The sequence below is a fragment of the Gorilla gorilla genome, chromosome 12, assembly GCF_029281585.2.
Source record: "Gorilla gorilla gorilla isolate KB3781 chromosome 12, NHGRI_mGorGor1-v2.1_pri, whole genome shotgun sequence".
Classification (NCBI taxonomy): Eukaryota; Metazoa; Chordata; class Mammalia; order Primates; family Hominidae; genus Gorilla; species Gorilla gorilla.
In genome coordinates, this window is record NC_073236.2 from 40,766,323 (window position 1) to 40,773,123 (window position 6,801).

Genomic DNA, 6,801 nt, shown 5'->3' on the forward strand with positions numbered 1-6,801 from the left:
TGTATTCTGAGACCTCAAAGGTGTAAGCCATTGGACCACTCTTGTTTTCCAAACATAAGACACATTGGCCTTAAGGAAGCAGCTCGAATGACGTGATGTTATCTTGCTTTAATCAGTGTACAATGTAGAAAGAATTCAAGATGGGCATTCTATTCCCATACTTCCAGCACTGATGGCACACATAGCCCTGGACATTAATTTAGCCTCTAGTATTTCGGTTTCTCCCAGACAAATGGAAATAATGCCTTTGCTACTTGTATTATAGAACTTTTGGGAAGATTAAGATAATGGGTACAGAAATACACGGACCAAAAGAATTTGAAAGTGTTAGTGAATTTTTTGCTTTCTTCCTCTTACTAGTGGCGGCTTTCTTGTTCTTCCTTCTTGTCCTCTTTCTCCCCCTCTTCCTTTTGCCTCCTGCTTGCTTTGTTGGGCCCCTTATCCTTTGGGAAGGAAAAGTTGGTGAATGTTGTAATAAAAATAAATGAGTTCCCAGTGGGTTGGCCTCACTTTTTCCACTCTCATAATAGACAGGAGGGAAGGTATCCCAGAGATCATCTAGTCAGTTGTCATTCAACTGAAGAAACTGTTTCTAATCCTAAATAAATCTGATGTAGAATCTGGTATATATAATATTTTTAAAAAGAAGTGCTCTATTTTAAATGGGAATCCAAGGATGGAAAGTGAGTTTACAGCGTTCCTGTGTAGGACTTCCCCCAAACCACCAAGTTTTACAGAAAACAGCACAAAGCAAAAGTTTCTTCTCCAACCTTCTCATTTGACATAGGAGAACCTAGAGGATCTGAAGGGTAAAATAGCTTGAAGCTAAAGAAAGAATACCTTGTGAGCAGGCCCGTTCAATGACTGAAACTGCCATGGAAATTCATTGCCTAGTGTCTGTGTTAAGGGAAAAGAAGGGCTGGAACACATCATGACTTATGAAATACCGTAAGATTGTGAAACCTTCATTCATGGTTTGCTTTGCCTAAAGCAAGTCAAACTCTCCCTCGGCCTTGGTTCTTCATGTGCAGAATGAAAGAGTTGATGAAATGAGCTCCAAGATCCTATAATTCAGGAGTTCCAGCATTCTTCTTCTTAATGAAGAAAGGCCTCCATAGAAGCAAAATACAGTATAGAAAAAGACTCTTCAGATTCCTACAGCAGGTATACTCACCCACAATATTTTCTGAGTGCCTATCCTGTGCCAGCCATGGTTTTTAGGTATCTGACACAGCTCCGTGAACAAAGTAGAAAAAAAAATGCATTGGTAACATGCAGCTAAAATTCTACCCAAAGTCAGGTTTTTGTGAGATTTTTATACCAATTTATACCAATGAATTACTTTTGGCAGATCCGCCACACTTACCCACTGATGGTGGCCATCTCTAGTAAATAATGCCGATGTTTTATGAAGCGTGTACTTGTGCTGGGGGATTTACATATTTTACTTTATTCTTTACGACAACCCTATAAAGTGGGTGTTATTACTCTCTTTTTACAGATAAGGACACTGAAGCTCAAGGCATTTGCACAAGCTGCCTAAGGCTACTTTTAAAAAGTGTGAAGAAGTTAGGGTTTGCCCCAAATCCCCTGACAACTCCTTTGTGTTCTCATTCTTCTCCCTCAGCAACCGATGCCCTCAGCCAATGGAAAAGCCAGAGATATACTTCCATGGAAAAAAAAAGGGACCATTATAAAGAGTTGCATTTAAAGAAACTCTGTTTGGTAGTTCATTTAAGTGAATTCAACATAGACTATTATAAGAAGTCTAGAAAATACACTGGGATACATATGCCCCTTTGCTTTTTGAGCTGGGATGAAAAAATAAGATTTCTGGGGGTAAAGAAGCCTAAAGCCATGGCATCACTTGGTCTTCTCCATGGAACAAACTCCACTGCTGCATTAATATTGAGTTGATCTTTAGTGACTGTAATGCCTGCATAACATTTGGTGTCCAAGTTATGGTTCCATTCTGGTTGCCTGACTTCCTTGTCTCATTGTCTCTGAGTTGAACACGTCAGTTTGCTTTTGTAGTCCTCTGTTTATTGATCAGACTCCGTCATCTCCAAGACGGTCCTTACATGCAATTGAACCCTCCACCTTCCAGACCCTCCTATCCACCGCTCCACAACCTCTGGGCACCCTTTCACCTGGGCTGTCAGAATAATGAAGGCTTGATTTCAATACTTTCCCTCATTTCTCTGTTCACTGCTCTGCGGGTTAATGCAGATTCCAAACTTCAACAAGCAGCTGTTAAACATGTCATTAACACTGCTTCGGCTGCAAATGAGACTCTGCTACTGGGATTACTCCGTGAGCTATAGTTTTGTGATGAGCTTTGTCAATCACAGCTGACCTGCTGTGTACCGAATGGAACTCAGATTATCTTCTTTCTTCCTCTGACTCTTGTCATTTTTTTTCACAAAGAATTACTATTCTACTCCCTGAAAGATTGATTACTTGCACAAATAAGAGAGTCTGAGACATTAATACAAAATTCACAGGCTTTTCTTTATCTCAAACCTGCAACTCCCTCTACATTTCCTCCTGGTAATTATATTAGAATTGTGTACACTAGGAATTGCCATCTGATTATTATGAAACTAGTTTTGTCATGACAAAAATGAGCTTAAGTCTTGTTTTTTTGGAAAATGATCAGTACAGTGCACTGGATGAGAGAGAAGGAGATTAAATCCAACTTGCTTTCATCCATGAATGCTTTCATCTCTTTTTCAAACACAGGAAATGATTACCACTGCTATAAGCTGCAGTTCATATGAGTGAAAAGGATAAGGAAATATTGAAAATTCTGTAACCAACAGTAGGACATAATATAGGTCTCTGGCACCAACTGTGCGACATGTACTTTATTTTTCTGTACTGCCAATGTCAAGAGTTTCAGATTTGAAAGGGAGTCTTACCTTGAGGTGTAACATTATGGACTGAGGAATAAACAAATTGACTTTTTAAAAGAAAAGTTTAGACAAATTTTTAATAGACAATTAAAAAGAAGGTAGTACTTACAACCTCTAGTAACTATTAGCTGTATTGAAACATTGGCTCATGTTTATAATTTATAAGAGAGAGAAGGTAGAGCCGTCATTCCATCATAGTGTATTTTCTAACGTATCGTCAAGTATACAAAAGGTTCTTCAAGAGCAGTGATCACAGCCTATTTGCCTTTATATCCCTGATATCTAATATGTTGTTAGCTAGGTAATGGATAATGAAGTGAGTGAGTGAATGAATGAGTGTTCTTTGGGTGAGTTATCCAGTGTCATTCTGAGACTGAAGAAATAAATGTGGTTTTAGTCATTCACATGCAAAAACATTGACTGTGCACTTTTTCTCTATTTCATACACACACACACATGCACTTGCAATGCTTATACTCTAATTTACATCCCAAATTACACTCCACAATAGGTCTTATTTTTAACAAGGATAGACACTGAAACTGCTTTATCAGTTATCTAGTGCCGTTATAATACTATGTAACAAAGCCACAATACCTTCAATGGCATTCAACAAAAAACATTTATTGTTTATATGCAATATATGCAATTTCTTACCAAGTAACACAATTAATGGATTAGGTTCACCTCAAAACACTAAATAATATATCTGTTCCTTATTCCAGGCAGAGACACAAAAACTGGAACCTTAAAGATGAACAGGAAATGATGGAAAACAAGAGGAGAACCATGTGATTAGACATAGATAAAACTGGAAGCTTTATCAACTCCCCCAGTTCCATCTGGGGTCAGCTGGGGGTTGGGTAAATGGTTCTGCTGTTCTTGGTTGGGCTTGGGGTCTGGGGATCAGCTGCTGCATGATCGACGATGGCTTCCACTTAGACAAATAGGGCAGGTTAGCTGTGCTCCACGTGTCTGTGTTTCTACAGCAGCCCAGTCTGAGTGTGTCCCCATTGATGGCAGAGTTGTAAGAGTGAGAAACCTGCAGGCTTCTAAGGTCTTGGCCTGGAGCTGGCACTTCCTCTCTACTCTACTGGTCCAAACAAAATAGACGGGGTAGAAGAATATACTCTGCTTTTGTAGGAGGAAATTCAAAGTGACATGCCAAAAGGCATGATTAGAGGGAGGGGTGAATAATTTGGCTGTTTTCATAAATTGCGCATTGCTATTTTATGAATGCCTTTAAAATAAAGGAATATTGATCACATTGAATTGAGTGCACTTGGGGTTCAGTTTACTCCTTTCTGACCTCTAGTTACACATGCATAAAATATAATATTGTTGTGCTCAAATGAGATAAAAGGAAGAAATGTACATTTCTCTCATATTTGAAATCAAGAGGCATGTTCTGTTCCAGGCCACTAGCAGACACAAGCTTTTCCTCTAGACAGCTGATATTCTTTTTGCTATGTAGGTGTGAATAAAAGAGCAACAGAGATGGTGTAAAAACTGCTAATAGAGAAACAGCACAGGAGGTGGATGGAGGGTGGGGACAGTATGGGCTAAAAAAAGCAGGAACTCTCGCTCCAAAATGGAAGCTTTATCAACTTCCAGTTCCATCTGAGATAGCACAAGAGAGCAAAAGAAGAGAGATGGTTTTCAATAGATCAATAAGGTGACCACTAAACTAAGTCCATGACCCAAGGTTATTTGAGTATTTCATATTTTGACTCATTTACATCTCATGAGCCCCAATAGTGCTTCTCAGTATTCAATTTTTTTCTCCATTGATTTTAATTAAGCTCACCATAGGCTAGCAACCCTGATGAACAGGAAGAGTATTTTCTATCAAAAAGCTGTGTAGCTTCTGAGGCCTGAATTCGGAAGCTCGCCTACATCTATTCAAAATGTTTTTACTTCCATCCTGTGGCACGATTCTTAAAATGTGAAATAAAGACACATTCTGCTGCTACGCCATAAAGATTTTCCACTCTGTAACTGTGAAAATTACCATATTATTCCTGATTCAGACATGTCATATGGAATCTGGGATCAGTGATAAGTGCTGTGTATACAGTAGCTTCTGTGCGGGAAGTGGCGCTTGCTGCTGTTCATGATGGGACATGCTTGCATACCTCCATTTAGATGTCTAATCACATGGTTCTCCTCTCGTTTTCCATCATTTCCTCTTCATCTTTAAGATTCCAATTTTTGTGTCTCTGACTAGAGTAAGGAACAGATATATTATTTAGTGTTTTGAGGTGAACCTAATCCATTAATTGTGTTACTTGGTAAGAAATTGCTGCTTTATCTTTATGACAAGGTATCTCAAGGCAAAAATCAGAGCCATTTGAATGACAGCTTTAAGAGGAAAGTGGGGCAATGTCAGTCCGTAGGAAGTGTTTTCAGAGCACAAGGGACTTCTTTATATAGTCCATCTATTTAATAAGTGCAATAGTGTATATTCTAACAATGGCTTACCATAGAAAATGAAAAATGTGGGTCCAATAGAAATCAGAACAATAGGACAAGTCATTTGAATGCAGTGTTATCAAAAGCCACTGAGTAATCCTACTCAGCCATATCATTCTGGGGAAAAAAAAGGAGAAAGGAAGGCAGAAAACAAGGAAAGAGGAAACCAACCGATCAACCAAAACTCTGATTATAAAGTTATGTTAATTTTTTAATATAGAAAACTAGTTATCTATTGCCACATAACAAATTACCCCCAAATTTAGTGTCTACAAAGAATAACATTTATTACCTGAATGTTTCTTAGGTCAGGAATCTGGGTACAGCTTAGCTAGGTATGTCTTATTCAAGGTCTCTCCTGAAGCTGTAGCCAAGCTGACAGCTGGGACAGTGGTCTCATCTGAAGACTCTACTGGAGAGGGGTATGGGAAGGAGAGTGTGAATTTGTTTATAAGTTCTCTCGCCCCTGGTCCCTCACCACACAGACTCACAACATGGCAGTTGGCTTCCCCAAGACAAGCGTTCCAAGAAAGAGCATGACAGAGCTTGAGAAGGAAGCAAGTCTTTCTAAAGCCTAATCTTGAAAGTGACATTCCATCATATTTTCTGTATTCTGTTAGAAGCAAATCAGTGTCTTGCTCATTGTCAAGGGTGGCAGATCACAGGGCCTGACACCTGGCTGGTGGGAATCATTGGCAGCCACATTCATAGGCACCTACCCTATGCATAAAGGCACAAAGACGAGCACTTAGAAAACCCATCTGTAATCTTATCACCCAAGGAGAGTTATAGTTAAATTTTTAGTACATTCACATACAGATATTTATCAATACATTGAAATCCATTTGTATCATTTTCCTCAAAGAATTAGTTCATACCATATGCAACTTTCTGAAACCCCTCACTTAATAATGGGCTATACAGTAAAACAAAAAGCTTTTCATAAATCAACTAATGCATATTTATTTTGAAAACAAAAGCAAAATTCCAATTGATCTATAACCTCACTACTTGGACATAACTACTATTGGCCTTTTATAGTACTTTCATCTCTTTTTTCATGTTTATCTGTCTATAAATACAAACACCTAAACACAAATGTTATCTACTATCATGCCCTTGGTAACCTGGGTTCTTATGTTGCTCTCAAAGAAAGCTGTGGTTAGCAGCACTTACTGTGGAAGGACATCCAATCTCTGCAGAAAACAATTTATATTTATTGTTAATATCATAGTTGTTTCACATTGAAGAGCTTGACTAAACTGCCATTTTACATTTTGTCAATATCTTATTTTGAGGTGCAGTATTAAATATATTTGATAGTTAAAGTTAAGGAAAATACAAATTTATTGTTCGAACAGAAAATACCAATATTTCAACAACAGTGATTCAGATAATGTTCCATTATGCTTAA

The 6,801-nt window shown here is 38.2% G+C and overlaps 1 long non-coding RNA gene across 1 annotated transcript; it reads right to left on the reverse strand.

Moving 5' to 3' along the window:
- Nucleotides 1-3,779: 3,779 nt before the first annotated feature.
- On the reverse strand, nt 3,780-5,794 carry LOC129531699 (uncharacterized). The gene is made up of 4 exons (XR_008677062.2): nt 5,680-5,794; nt 5,397-5,504; nt 5,051-5,138; nt 3,780-4,005 (listed from the first exon to the last, which is right to left on the reverse strand). It is a non-coding gene; the product is annotated as an uncharacterized lncRNA (long non-coding RNA).
- Nucleotides 5,795-6,801: the final 1,007 nt, after the last annotated feature.